This window comes from Salmo salar, chromosome 05 (genome assembly GCF_965601325.2).
Source record: "Salmo salar chromosome 05, fSalSal1, whole genome shotgun sequence".
NCBI lineage: Eukaryota > Metazoa > Chordata > Actinopteri > Salmoniformes > Salmonidae > Salmo > Salmo salar.
The window spans coordinates 66,961,623-66,977,847 of NC_138295.1; positions in this window are offsets into that span (position 1 = coordinate 66,961,623).

Sequence of the window (16,225 nt, forward strand, 5' to 3'; positions counted from 1 at the left end):
ACAGTGGGCTTAGGCGCGTGCACTGGCCGCCCCCGTCTTTCTGTTTTTTCCTCTGTTTACCGAAAAGGAGATTCCCGGTCGGAATATTATCGCTTTTTTACGAGATAAATTGCATAAAAATTGATTTTAAACAGCGGTTGACATGCTTCGAAGTACGGTAATGGAATATTTAGAATTTTTTTGTCACGAATTGCGCCATGCTCGTAACCCTGATTTACCATTTCGGATAGTGTCTGGAACGCACGAACAAAACTTATATTTGGATATAACGATGGATTATTTGGGACCAAACCAACATTTGTTATTGAAGTAGAAGTCCTGGGAGTGCATTCTGACGAAGACAACAAAGGTAATAACATTTTTGTTATAGTAAATCTGATTTTGGTGAAGGCTAAACTTGCTGGGTGTCTAAATAGCTAGCCCGTGATGGCTGGGCTATGTACTTAGAATATTGCAAAATGTGCTTTCACCAAAAAGCTATTTTAAAATCGGACATATCGAGTGCATAGAGGAGTTCTGTATCTATAATTCTTAAAATAATTGTTATGCTTTTTGTGAACGTTTATTGTGAGTAATTTAGTAAATTGTTAGTAAATTCCCCGGAAGTTTGAGGGGGGGGGTATGCTAGTTCTGAATGTCACATGCTAATGTAAAAAGCTGTTTTTTGATATAAATATGAACTTGATTGAACAAAACATGCATGTATTGTATAACATAATGTCCTAGGGTTGTCATCTGATGAAGATCATCAAAGGTTAGTGCTGCATTTAGCTGTCTTCTGGGTTTTTGTGACATTATATGCTAGCTTGAAAAATGGCTGTCTGATTATTTCTGGCTGGGTACTCTGCTGACATAATCTAATGTTTTGCATTCGTTGTAAAGCCTTTTTGAATCGGACAGTGTGGTTAGATTAACGAGAGTCTTGTCTTTAAATAGCTGTAAAATAGTCATATGTTTGAGAAATTGAAGTAATAGGATTTTTAAGGTCTTTGAAAATCGCGCCACTGGATTACACTGGCTGTTGCGTAGGTGGGACAAATTCGTCCCGCCTAGCCCAGAGAGGTTAAAGTTCAAATTTCTCCCGCTCTCATTCAAGACCCTATCCAGGGCCCGCTTGATCAAGAAACAAGCCCCCGGGCTTTGTCTGTAGACTCTGATACAAAAGTTGCGAAGAAAAAGGTCAAACGCTTTGTTAAAGCCAAGCCCACTCAAAATTGGAAAAGTCAATCTGCTTCCACCTTGAACAGAAAGGGCACATCATGTCGTTGCGAATGACCACTCCACTTTGTGGGGAATATGTCCACTAACCACGAATCTAAATGGCCATACCTGGAAACAGTCCTGGAGGATTGCTTAACTTGTCATGCGCTAATTGATTCGGGTGCGACAATATCACTCATCTCTCAAACATTGTTTGATGATCTCAAAAGGGCTTTGAAGCCAACTAAACGTTGGTTAAAAGTGGAACGATGCGAAACTACACTTCGAGGGGTCACTCAGACTACCTCGCCTCTCACATTGAGAGTCATGCTGAAACTACACTTCAAGGACGTATCGCTCGTTCACCCTGTGTATGTTACCAGCCTCGAAACTGTACCCCTGCTACTTGGAGCAAACTTGATGGATCGGTTACTCCCATTGATGGATTGGAAAACCAACCAGGTATGGTCACAGGCCACAGTGCCTTCTCCACTGACCACACTGTCTTCCCCTAACGCTAGCTGCAACGCAGTCATTCACGAGGGGTATCTGTCGAAAGCACCCCTTGGGAAAAAGACGTTTAGAAACCTCTTGGTGCAGAATCCGATCCTAGGAGATATTACGATATCTCGACACATTCCATCAGCCAATCTGATTGACCATTCTTTTCATGATTTCGAGCCAGCTGTCTCTGTGAATAAGCAACTTCCCTCCTCCTTGCAGTCGTGCAATACGATAGTTGAGATTAACTTCTCTTGCCCTTCGGACACTTCCGCAAGCACTGCGGCCGTCTCAGCAAGAAAAACATCGATGCGCAGAGTATACTCTGCTTCCGATGATACACCTTCCGCTTTGTTGGGGACTGTCACCCCTTACAATGACACTAATGGCGTCAGTCCAGCAACTGACCCGATGACTCCCACTGGTGAAACACTTTGCGATATCACAGACCGATATCCTCGTCTCAGTTCGCAGGTACTGAAGAGGTTGCCACACGCGGACGCGGTGGTGACTGACATGCCTCGACAGCCACTGAGCTTTTTGAAACACAAACACCAGGAGATTTGGTTGAAAGGTTACAGCCATTCTCATAACAACGCGGCCGCTGACAACTCGTACATAGGGTCCGATCTTTTGTTTGTGCATCGGACACCAACACCACCCGCTGGAGGGGGGGTCCCGAGGCACAAAGGGTGGGAATAGTAGCCCAGACCCATGATGAGCCTCATCGAGGCCGGTGGGGGGGTCGAGACTACGGACAACACCGTACGAGGCCGCCAGAGCTTAAATCAAATCTAGTTGTAAACTCCCCTATGAGAACAGTGAGGAGCAGACAGCCCCCTAGACGGGATTATCTTAGAACACATCTAAGATAGTACTGAGGTGTACCACACTGGTCGTAAAGGAAGTCCAGTGGACTTGTCCACCTCCAAAACAAATGGCAACAATAGTTATTCTTTGCCATGTGTAGGTTCAACTACAATACAACTAGTAAAATTCTCCAATCATGTGTTCCGGTAGATAATATTTCAGAATAAATCTGTAGGATAACTGGTCCCCTTGAGTACCAGTACCAATACTAGCAACAGTCAGTCCAGCTACAATCAGTAAGTAGGTTAGAGACCTAACCAATCAAATTACCATTGACAACAGCAACATAGGAGTCACTCAGAGTGCAACACATGGAGGGGAATCTCCAGTGCACTCTTCCAATGGTTAACACACATGTCACTAATAAATAGGACCCTCCATTCAGGAGGAAAATTATTAGCAGTCATGAACCATGATCACACCACGTATGACTGGTCCAATACTTAAAGAGTACTTCCGTTGTGAGGTTAGCTCCTCCGTGGATAACATAGCTATGAAATAGACTTCATACCTATCGCCACTACAATAGTGGAAGACAGTGACTGGTAGTAAAACCACTACAGACTCCCTTGACACCAATTCTGACTGACCTCCAGGCATTGACCTGAAAATTACCTGACTACGTCAGACTCATTCTGAACAAGTTGTAATCTGCCCGGATACTTGGTTTTCTTCCCTTGACATGCGCGCTTGTGTAAGCATAAGCGCACATGCACAACGGAACATCCAATTAGGATTTATGCTAGGACCACTTAAGGGCCCAAGCAATATACCAGCCTTAGTAAAGTTGAACATTTACTTCTAGGCCTTTGACTCTACAGCACTCACCAGTTTTCTTCCCAGAAGTCCATAGGTCATCCCTGTAGACTGCCCAAAACTAGTGCATTACAGCTGTAGACTTATCATATAGTTATCAACTTAGGATAGCGCCTAAGCAACACACCAAGTAGGAAAAACCCTAGATATGGCATTAGAGACAATGCCATGATAATCATTTTGCCAGAACATTGGACGTATATAGAATACAGTCCAATTAGATAATTTTTTTGTGTGAGAACTATATTTTGTATAATTTTTTTTGTTTGTTTATGCTTTCATTCCTTTTCGGTTCAGTTCCTTTGACACTTAGGAAGTGACAGAGCCATAAACAAAGTCCCCATACAACCATCACTTAGTGCCACAACGCCGCTCATTGGGGAATGAATGTAATTATATATATTTCATGAGTGTGTGTGTGTTGTTAAAATCTGCCTAAGTTACTGCCCAGATCTTCCAGTCTGGACGACGGGTCCGGAACGGCGACCCCAAATCCGGACACCCACGGCCTATCCTTGTGGCGGCATGCCCGCTGTCAGAGAGCCTACCAAGGTAAACCACCAGAGGGGGGGACCGCAACGGCGATCACCAACCAGGACATCCCCTGGCCCTTCCTGGGGTACTTTGCAGATTCCAGGGAACCTACCAAGGTACACCACTAGAGGAGACCGCAACGGCGATCACCAACCGGACATCAACTGCCCATCCTTGTGGTGGACTGCTCCGCTTCCAGAGAGCCTACCAAGTTCAACCACCAGAGGGGACTGCAACGATGATCTACCAACGGGACATCACGTGGTCATGATTTTATCCTGTTGGGGGTAGGGGGCAGTATTTACACGGCCGGATAAAAAACGTACCCGATTTAATCTGGTTATTACTACTGCCCAGAAACTAGAATATGCATATAATGATTGGCTTTGGATAGAAAACACCCTAAAGTTTCTAAAACTGTTTGAATGGTGTCTGTGAGTATAACAGAACTCATATGGCAGGCAAAAACCTGAGAAGATTCCTTACAGGAAGTGCCCTCTCTGACCATTCCTTGAGCTTCTTGTCTCTGTTTATTGAAGACTGAGGATCTTTGCTGTAATGTGACACTTCCTACGGCTCCCATAGGCTCTCAGAACCCGGGAAAAAGCTGAATGATATCGAGGCAGCCCCTGGCTGAAACACATTATCGCCTTTGGCAAGCGGCCGATCAGAGGACAATGGGCTTAGGCGCGTGCACGAGTCAACCCCATGCTTTATTTTCTTTCGTCTTTTTACCTAAACACAGATTCCCGGTTGGAATATTATCGCTTTTTACGAGAAAAATGGCATAAAAATTGATTTTAAACAGCGGTTGACATGCTTCGAAGTACGGTAATGGAATATTTAGAATTTTTTTGTCACGAAATGCGTCGTGCTCGTCACCCTTCTTTACCATTCGGATAGTGTCTTGAACGCACGAACAAAACGCCGCTATTTGGATATAACTATGGATTATTTTGAACCAAACCAACATTTGTTATTGAAGTAGAAGTCCTGGGAGTGCATTCTGACGAAGAACACCAAAGGTAATAACATTTTTCTTATAGTAAATCGGACTTTGGTGAGTGCTAAACTTGCTGGGTGTCTAAATAGCTAGCCCGTGATGCCGGGCTATCTACTGAGAATATTGCAAAATGTGCTTTCACCGAAAAGCTATTTTAAAATCGGACATATCGAGTGCATAGAGGAGTTCTGTATCTATAATTCTTAAAATAATTGTTATGCTTTTTGTGAACGTTTATCGTGAGTAATTTAGTAAATTCACCGGCAGTGTTCGGTGGGAATGCTAGTCACATGCTAGTCACATGCTAATGTAAAAAGCTGTTTTTTGATATAAATATGAACTTGATTGAACAAAACATGCATGTATTGTGTAACATAATGTCCTAGGGTTGTCATCTGATGAAGATCATCAAAGGTTAGTGCTACATTTAGCTGTGGTTTGGGTTTATGTGACATTATATGCTAGCTTGAAAAATGGGTGTCTGATTATTTCTAGCTGGGTACTCTGCTGACATTCTAATGTTTTGCTTTCGTTGTAAAGCCTTTTTGAAATCGGACAGTGTGGTTAGATTAAACAACCAGAGTTCGAATCACAGACAGCATCATGATTTATGAAATCTCATTCTAACAATGGGGCGTGCTCATTATAAACTCAGCAAAAAAAGAAATGTCCTCTCACTGTCAACTGCGTTTATTTTTAGCAAACTTTCAGGCTAGGGTACTTTTTCCCAATATCCGCCTCACTGACGTGCCCAAGTAAACTGCCTGTTACTCAGGCCCTGAAGCCAGGATATGCATATAATTGGTACCATTGGATAGCAAACACTTTGAAGTTTGAAGAAATGTTAAAATAATGTATGAGACTATAACACAATAGATATGGTAGTTGGAAATCCAAAGAAAAACCAACCGGAATTAATCTTTTTGGAGAGCTCATGCTCTTACAATGGAAAGTATAGGGGCATATCCAAATCCAGCTACCAGATTGCAATTCCTATGGCTTCCACTAGATGTGAACAGTCTTTGTTCAAGGTTTCAGGCTTGTTTCTTCCAAAATGAGGAAGAATAGGCGTTTTAGTACTGGGATACAGACTTGGAAATTCGTGTATGTGTGCGACGAAGAGGACGTACGCCTGCTAATATTGCTTTCCTATTGAACATACTTCTCTCCGTATAAAATATTATAGTTTAATTACATTTTAGGGTATCTGAGGATTAAATTGAATTGTATTTTGACTTGTTTTAAGAAAGTTTAGCGGTAGCTTTTTGGATTCCTTTCCCTGCAAGTTGAATGAATGGATTACTCAAATCGATGGCGCCAACTAAACAGACTTTTTGGGATATAAAGAAGGATTTTATCTAACAAAACGACACTACATGTTGTAGCGGGGACCCTTTGGATGACAAATCAGAGGAAGATTTTCAAAAAGTAAGTAAATATGTGTGAATTTATGAAACCTGTGTTGGTGGAAAAATGTTTTGATGCGGGACGCCTAGCCTTAGGTTAACATGTGTAAATATTTGTATAAACATAACAAGATTCAACAACTGAGACATAAACTGAACAAGTTCCACAGACATGTGACTAACAGAAATGGAATAATGTGTCCCTGAACAAAGGGGGGGGGGTCAAAAGTAACAGTCAGCATCTGGTGTGGCTACCAGCTGCATTAAGTACTGAAGTGCATGTCCTCCTCATGGATTGCACCAGATTTGCAAGTTCTTGCTGTGAGATGTTACCCCACTCTTCCACCAAGGTCCCTGCAAGTTCTCAGACATTTCTGGGGGGAATGGCCTTAGCCCTCACTTTCCGATCCAATAGTTCCCAGACGTGCACAATTGGATTGAGATCCGGGCTCTTCGCTGGCCATGGCAGAACACAGACATTCCTGTCTTGCAGGAAATCATGCACAGAACGAGCAGTATGGTTGGTGGCATTGTCATGCTGGAGGGTCATGTCAGGATGAGCCTGCAGGAAGGGTACCACATGAGGGAGGAGGAAGTTATCCATGTATTGCACAGCGTTGAGATTGCCTGCAATGACAACAAGCTCAGTCCGGTGATGCTGTGACACACCGCCCCAGACCATAACGGACCCTCCACCTTTAAATCGATCTCGCTCCAGAGTACAGGCCTCGGTGTAACGCTCATTCCTTCGACGATAAACGCGAATCGGACCATCACCCCTGGTGAGACAAAACCGCGACTCGTCAGTGAAGAGCACTTTAAGCCAGTCTTGTCTGATCCAGCGACGGTGGGCTTGTGTCCGTGGACGACGTTGTTGCCAGTGATGTCTGGTGAGGACCTGCCTTACAACAGGCCTACAAGCCCTCAGTTCAGCCTCTCTCAGCCTATTGCAGTCTGAGCACTGATGGAGGGATTGTGCGTTCCTGGGCAGTTGTTGTTGCCATCCTGTACCTGTCCCGCAGGTGTGATGTTTGGATGTACCGATCCTGTGCAGGTGTTGTTACACGTGGTTTACCACTGCGAGAATGATCAGCTGTCCATCCTGTCTCCCTGTTGCGCTGTCTTAGGCGTCTCACAGTGCAGACATTGCAATTTATTGCCCTGGCCACATCTGTTGTCCTCATGCCACCTTGCAGCATGCCTAAGGCACGTTCACGCAGATGAGCAGGGACCCTGGGCATCTTTCTTTTGGTGTTTACAGAGTCAGTAGAAAGGCCACTTTAGTGTCCTAAGTTTTCATAACTGTGATCTTAATTGTCTACCGTCTGTTAGCTGTTATTGTCTTAACGACCGTTCCACAGGTCCATGTTCATTAATTGTTTATGGTTCATTAAACAAGCATGGGAAACAGTGTTTAAACCCTTTACAATGAAGATCTGTGATGTTATTTGCATTTTTATGAATGATATTGAAAGACAGGGTCCTGAAAAATGGATGTTTCTTTTTTTGCTGAGTTTAAATACATTATGATTTAGTTTCGGTATCAGACTTACTTTTCTTATGATTCCGTTTGCAGAGCATACAGGCTGGCAGCTTATCGCCAGTTCACCCTATGGGCACAAGGGAGAATTGGATGAGGTGTACGGCGTGTCATCTCTGCGCATGTTGTCTCTTCCACAAGGGACGCAAACCCAGAATCAAGTGGCATCGACATAGGGTTTGAGTTCGAATAAAACCAGTTAATTTAGTAAATCTAGCCTGCTGTAATTTTTTCCAAGACATAGGCCTAATGCCTGCACCTTATGTAAAAATAGTATTAGTTAGCTTGTCCACTATAACAACAGGTTCAACCATAACCAAATAAACTTGCTTTGAAGATAAAACTACTTCCAGTGCCACTAATCCCGTGTCCCTGTTGCTAGAGTAGTGACGTCAACTAGCTTTGGCTGCCATCTATTGGAAAGGAATTGTAACTACACTGAGCAGCTAGTTGTCAGAGTCAAAGGATTCTTTAATAATATATGCCATTTAGCAGACACCTTTATCTAAAGCGACATGGCTACATGGTTGAGGAAATAGATCATATTAACAGGATTACAAAAATACATATTCAATTACAGGGTTATTAAGGTGTTTTTACAAGTTCCAATGAAACAGGAAGAGGATTCACATGAAAGGCTTGTCAGTAACGAGTAACGCTGCTACACACTACACACCACTACACACTACACCTCTCGCTCTACAGCTCCATCTGACATCTGTGCTGTGTGTGTGTGTGTGTGTGTGTGTGTGTGTGTGTGTGTGTGTGTGTGTGTGTGTGTGTGTGTGTGTGTGTGTGTGTGTGTGTGTGTGTGTGTGTGTGTGTGTGTGTGTTTGTTAAAGTTAAGACAAGCCTCAAATGCCAAAGGTCACACTCCCTAATGATGTGTAGAAACGGACACAACTTAAAGAGCTCTGAACACACACACACACACACACACACACCACACACACACACACACACACACACACACACACACACACACACCATCTGAAATCTTCAAGTCGTATATGATCAGGTCGGTAACAGTCCCCCTGGTGCCTGGTGGTCAGTCTCACTCCCTCCCACTGAGGCCGTCTTAGTCACAGTGATGTCCACAGACCTAATGCTTTATTGTGGCCCTGTCAGACACTTTTAGTTAGCCATGTGGCTTCACTAGCTCAACGCAGACGACAGGACAAACGAGAATCTCCAAAGAGCAAACCGCTATCTCTGACCTTTAACACCAATATAAACCCACATGAAACACTTTTAGAATTCTGTAGTAAACTGTAGAATACTATACTAACCACTGCAGTATCCCTCGATCATGTGTCTTACTTCCTATAAAATGTTGTAGTATACTGTAGAATACTACAGTAAATACTACAGTATTATCTGCAAAATAAAACTGTAGTAAATACTACAGTAATTTCCGCAAAAAAACTATAGTTTGCAAAAACACAACACTTTTTTAACTATAGTAAATACTACAGTATTTAATTTGCATATACCCTGCCCATATCCCTCCCCTATATCACAAATTGTGACACCCATAAGTGAGAAACCTACAAATCTACTCGTATAGACCATATATTATATTCTCTACAGGTTATAAAAAAGAACAGAAGTTCTGAACTATCCATTCAGACCCCATTCCTACCTACCTACATGTTATGGAAAATGTTCTCTTTTATACTGAACAAAAATATAAACGCAACATGCAACTATTTCAAAGATTTTGATGATTTACAGTTCATATAAGGAAATCTGTCAACTGAAATAAATACAATAGGCCCTAATCTATGGATTTCACATGATTGGGCAGGGGCGCAGCCATGGGTGGGCCTGGAAGGGCATAGACCCACCCACTTGGGAGCCAGGCCCAGCCAATCAGAATCCGTTTTACCCCACAAAAGGTCTTTATTATCTTGATGAAGGATAAAATGTTCACTAACAGGGATATAAACAAATTTGTACACAAAATGTGAGAGTAATGAGATTTTTGTGTTTATGGAACATCATTTCTGGGATCAGCTCATGAAACACGGGAACAGAACTTTACATGTTGCGTTTATATTTTTGTTCAGTGTTGTCACGGGCTGGCTCGAGGAACAACAGGAGAGGTAGAGTCAGGCGCAGGAGACAGAGAGAGTTCGTGACCACCCTTCTTTATTTGAAGCACTGTACGTGGTCGACAAGGTATAGGGGCGCAGCCCTGAACGATTCTGCGGTGGTGTACACAAAATAAAAGGAACCACTGGCAGAAGGAAAAACTAAATACACGTTCTTACGAACACACAAAACCCGGACAAGCAACACAATCACGTACAACCACATACATCCTACGCTAACCTAAATAACCCCCCCTTACTAATGACTAACCCAAAACAGGTGTGTGCCTACCTAGACCTAACCAAACGAAAGTGAAACAAAAAGGGATCGATGGTAGCTAGTAGGCCGGCGACGACGACCGCCGAGCTCCGCCCGGCCGAGGAGGGGCGCCACCATCCGTCACTGTCGTGACAGTACTCCCCCCCTGACGCGCGGCTCCCGCAGCGCGCCGACGCCGGCCTCGAGGACGCCCCGGAGGGCGAGGCGCAGGGCGATCCGGATGGAGGCTGTGGAACTCCCGGATGAGCGCTGGGTCCAGTATGTCCTCCACCGGTACCCAGCACCTCTCCTCCGGGCCGTACCCCTCCCAGTCCACGAGGTACTGCAGGCCCCTCGCCCGGCGTCTGGAGTCCAAGATGGACCGGACTGTGTACGCCGGGGGCCCCCCGATGTCCAGGGGGGGTGGAGGGACCTCCCGTACCTCATTTTCCTGCAGCGGACCAGCTACCACCGGCCTGAGGAGAGACACATGAAACGAGGGGTTAATGCGATAATAAGAAGGAAGTTGTAATCTGTAACACACCTCGTTTATTCTCCTCAGGACTTTAAATGGCCCCACAAACCGCGGACCCAGCTTCCGGCAGGGCAGGCGGAGGGGCAGGTTCCGGGTCGAGAGCCAGACTCTCTCCCCTGGGGTGAACACCGGGGCCTCGCTGCGGTGCCGGTCAGCGCTCGCTTTTTGTCGTACCCTGGTTCGTTCCAGGGATTCCTGCACAGCGTTCCAGGTCTCCCTTGAGCGCTGAACCCATTCCTCCACCGCAGGGGCCTCCGTCTGGCTCTGATGCCATGGCCCCAGGACCGGCTGATAACCCAACACACATTGGAATGGTGATATGTTGGTGGAGGAGTGGCGCAAAGAGTTCTGAGCCATTTCGGCCCATGGCACGAACCTTGCCCACTCCCCTGGCCGGTCCTGGCAGTAGGACCGCAGGAACCTGCCCACCTCCTGGTTTACCCTTTCCACCTGCCCATTACTTTCGGGGTGAAACCCCGAGGTCAGACTGACCGAAACCCCCAGTCGCTCCATAAACGCCCGCCACACTCTGGACGTGAACTGGGGGCCTCGATCTGAGACGATATCCTCGGGCACCCCGTAGTGCCGGAAGACGTGGGTGAATAAGGCTTCTGCGGTCTGCAGGGCCGTAGGAAGACCGGGTAACGGAAGCAGACGGCAGGACTTAGAAAACCGGTCCACAACGACCAGGATCGTAGTGTTGCCCTGAGACGGCGGGAGATCGGTCAAGAAATCCACCGCCAGGTGGGACCATGGTCGTTGTGGAACCGGGAGGGGTTGTAATTTCCCTCTAGGCAGGTGCCTGGGAGCCTTACTCTGAGCGCACACCGAACAGGAGGAGACATAGTGCCTCACGTCCCTCACCAAGGTGGGCCACCAGTATCTCCCACTAAGACCACGCACTGTCCGCTCAACCCCTGGGTGACCCGAGGAGGGAAGCGTGTGAGCCCACCGAATCAGCCGATCGCGAACATCGAGCGGAACGTACTTACGACCCACTGGACACTGCGGAGGAGTAGGCTCCGTCCGTAACGCCCGCTCGATGTCCGCGTCCACCTCCCAGACCACCGGTGCCACCAGGCAGGAGGCTGGAAGTATGGGAGTGGGATCGGTGGACCGTTCCTCGGCGTCATGGAGACGAGACAGTGCGTCGGCCTTAGTGTTCCGGGAACCTGGGATATACGAGATGTTAAACCGAAATCTCGTAAAGAACATCGCCCACCTGTCTTGACGCGGGTTCAGTCTCCTCGCCGCCCGGATGTACTCCAGATTGCGGTGGTCAGTCCAGATGAGAAAAGGGTGACGTGCCCCCTCAAGCCAATGTCTCCACACCTTCAGGGCTCTGACCACAGCCAACAGCTCCCTGTCCCCCACATCATAGTTACGCTCCGCCGGACTCAACTTCCTAGAGAAGAAGGCGCAGGGGCGGAGCTTTGGGGGGGCGCCCGAGCGCTGGGACAGCACGGCTCCTACCCCAGCCTCGGACGCGTCCACCTCCACTATGAAGGGCAAAGAGGGGTCCGGGTGCGCCAGCACCGGAGCGTCGGTGAACAAAACCTTCAGACGACTAAAGGCCCTGTCCGCCTCCGCGGACCACTGCAACCGCACCGGGCCCCCCTTCAACAGTGAGGTAATGGGAGCCGCCACCTGACCAAAGCCCCGGATAAACCTCCGGTAGTAATTGGCAAATCCCAAAAACCGCTGCACCTCCTTCACCGTGGTGGGAGTCGGCCAATTACGCACGGCTGAAACGCGGTCACATTCCATCACTACCCCTGATGAGGAAATGCGATACCCCAAGAAAGAGACGGCTGGTTTGGAAAACTCACATTTCTCAGCCTTGACGTATAGGTCATGCTCCACCAGTCGCCCAAGCACTTTACGCACCAGAGACACATGCTCGGCGCGTGTAGTGGAGTAGACCAGAATGTCATCGATGTACACCACTACACCCTGACCGAGCAGGTCCCGTAGAATCTCATCCACAAAGGATTGAAAGACTGCGGGAGCATTCTTTAACCCATACGGCATGACGAGGTACTCATAATGGCCAGATGTGGTACTAAATGCCGTTTTCCACTCGTCCCCTCCTCGGATACGCACCAGATTATATGCGCTCCTGAGATCCAATTTCGTGAAGAAGCGCGCCCCGTGAAATGACTCCATCGCCGAGGCGATGAGAGGTAGTGGGTAACTGAAACCCACTGTGATGGCATTTAGACCTCTATAGTCAATGCACGGGCGCAGACCTCCCTCCTTCTTCTTCACGAAAAAGAAGCTCGAGGAGACGGGTGAGTGAGATGGCCGAATGTATCCCTGCCTCAAGGACTCAGTGACGTATGTCTCCATAGCCGCTGTTTCCTCCTGAGACAGGGGATAAACGTGACTACGAGGAAGGGCAGCGCCCACCTGGAGGTTTATCGCACAGTCTCCTCGTCGATGAGGTGGTAATTGGGTCGCCTTCGTTTTACTGAAGGCGATAGCCAAATCGGCATACTCTGAGGGAATGTGCACGGTGGATACTTGGTCTGGACTCTCCACCGTAGTCGCACCGATGGAAACTCCTATGCACCTGCCCGAGCACTCATTTGACCACCCCTTAAGAGCCCTCTGTCCCCACGAAATCTTAGGGTTGTGAGTGGCTAGCCAGGGAATCCCTAGAACCACTGGAAATGCTGGGGAATCGATGAGGAAAAGACTAATCCATTCCTCATGACCCCCCCGCATTACCATGACCAGAGGCACAGTGACCTCCCTGACCAGCCCTGACCCTAGTGGTCGACTGTCTAGGGCGTGCACGGGGAAGGGTTGGTCCAACTGGACCAGGGGAATCCCTAACTTAGCCGCGACCCCACGGTCCATAAAACTCCCTGCTGCGCCTGAATCGACTAGCGCCTTAAACCGGGAGTGAGGGGAGAAACAAGGAAAGGACACTGACACATACATGTGACGGACAGGGGGCTCTGGGTGAGGCTGGTGCTGACTCACCTGAGGTGTCAAAGGAGCGCTCTGCCTGCCCTCTGGACTCCTAGGGGAGTCTCCCCAGCACCGGTCCACAGTGTGCCCTCTGCGACCACATGAGGTGCAGGAGCGACCTCCCCCTCCAGTCTTCCTGGCTGCTGACCCCCCTATCTCCATAGGCGTGGGAGCAGGAGGACTGGAGGGTGGAATGAGCAGGGCCCGGGTCGGACGTCCGCGGGCGGCCAGCAGATTGTCCAGTCGGATGGACAGATCCACCAGTTGGTCCAGTGTGTGGGTCGTGTCCCGACAGGCTAATTCCCGGCGGACGTCCTCCCTCAAACTACAACGGTAGTGATCTATAACCTCTATGGGACCGGCGGGACGAATTCGTCCCACCTACGTAACATCCACTGCCAGCCTGTGGCGCGATTTTCAAAATCTTCAAAATCCTATTACTTCAATTTCTCAAACATATGACTATTTTACAGCCATTTAAAGATAAGACTCTCGTTAATCTAACCACACTGTCCGATTTCAAAAAGGCTTTACAACGAAAGCAAAACATTAGATTATGTCAGCAGAGTACCAAGCCAGAAATAATCAGACACCCATTTTTCAAGCCAGTATATAATGTCACCAAAACCCAGAAGACAGCTAAATGCAGCACTCACCTTTGATGATCTTCATCAGATGACAACCCTAGGACATTATGTTATACAATACATGCATGTTTTGTTCAATCAAGTTCATATTTATATCAAAAACCAGCTTTTTACATTAGCATGTGACGTTCAGAACTAGCATACCCCCCGCAAACTTACGGGGAATTCGCTAACATTTTACTAAATTACTCACGATAAACGTTCACAAAAAGCATAACAATTATTTTAAGAATTATAGATACAGACCTCCTCTATGCACTCGATATGTCCGATTTTAAAATAGCTTTTTGGTGAAAGCACATTTTGCAATATTCTAAGTATATAGCCCAGGCATCACGGGCTCGCTATTTAGACATCCGGCAAGTTTAGCACTCACCATAATCATATTTACTATTATAAAAATGTCATTACCTTTTGTTGTCTTCGTCAGAATGCACACCCAGGACGTCTACTTCAATAACAAATGTTGGTTTGGTCCAAAATAATCCATCGTTATATCCGAATAGCGGCGTTTTGTTCGTGCGTTCCAGACACTATCCGAAATAGTAAAGAAGTGTCGCGCGCTTGGCGCAATTCCTGACAATAAAATTCAAAGTATTCAATTGCCGTACGTCGAAGCATGTCAACCGCTGTTTAAAATCAATTTTTACGTCATTTTTCTCGTAGAAAAGCGGTAAAATTCCGACAGGGAATCTCCTTTTCGGCAAACAGAGGAAAAAATCCCAAAGGCGGGGGCGGTCGGGGTCACGCGCATAAGCTAGTGTCTCTTGATGGGCCACTTGAGAAAGGCGATAATGTGTTTCAGCCTGGGGCTGGAATGACGACATTCTCTTTTTTCCCGGGCTATGAGAGCCTATGGAAGACGTGGGAAGTGTCACGTTAGAGCAGAGATCCTTAGTAAATGATAGAGATGGCAAAGAAGTTCCAGAAATGGTCAGACAGGCCACTTCCTGTAAAGGAATCTCTCAGGTTTTGACCTGCCATTTGAGTTCTGTTATACTCACAGACACCATTCAAACAGTTTTAGAAAATTTAGGGTGTTTTCTATCCATATGTAATAAGTATATGCATATTCTAGTTACTGAGTAGGAGTGGTAACCAGATTAAATCGGGTATGTTTTTTATCCAGCCGTGTCAATGCTGCCCCCTAGCCCTAACAGGATAAGGGCCCTCTCATTCCACCCTGCTCCCGCGGCCAGGGTCCGGAACTCGAGAGCGAAGTCCTGCGCGCTCCTCGTCTCCTGCCTCAGGTGAAACAGCCGCTCACCCGCCGCTCTCCCCTCCGGGGGATGATCGAATACTGCCCGAAAGCGGCGGGTGAACTCTGGGTAGTTGTCCCTGGCTGAGTCCGGACTGTCCCACACGGCGTTTGCCCATTCCAGGGCCTTACCCGTGAGGCAGGAGACGAGGACGCTGACGCTCTCCTCCCCCGAGGGAGAGGGACGAACGGTCGCCAGGTATAACTCCAACTGGAGCAAGAAGCCCTTACACCCAGCGGCCGTTCCATCGTACTCCCTGGGGGGAGCGAGTTTCACCCCACTGGTACTGGGTGCTGTGGGTGCTGGTGGGGGCGCAGGCTGTTGGCCTGCCGAGTTCAGGGGGCCGAGAGCGCGTCGGTCCCAGCTCTCCAGGCGCGCCAACACCTGATCCATGGCGTTCCCCAGCCGGTGGAGCAGGGTGGAGTGTTGGTCGACGGTTTCCTCCATGGACATGGCTGGCGCTGAAGCTCCTGCTGACTCCATTTAGTTACGGTACGTGATTTCTGTCACGGGCTGGCTCGAGGAACAACAGGAGAGGTAGAGTCAGGCGCAGGAGACAGAGAGAGTTCGTGACCACCCTTCTTTA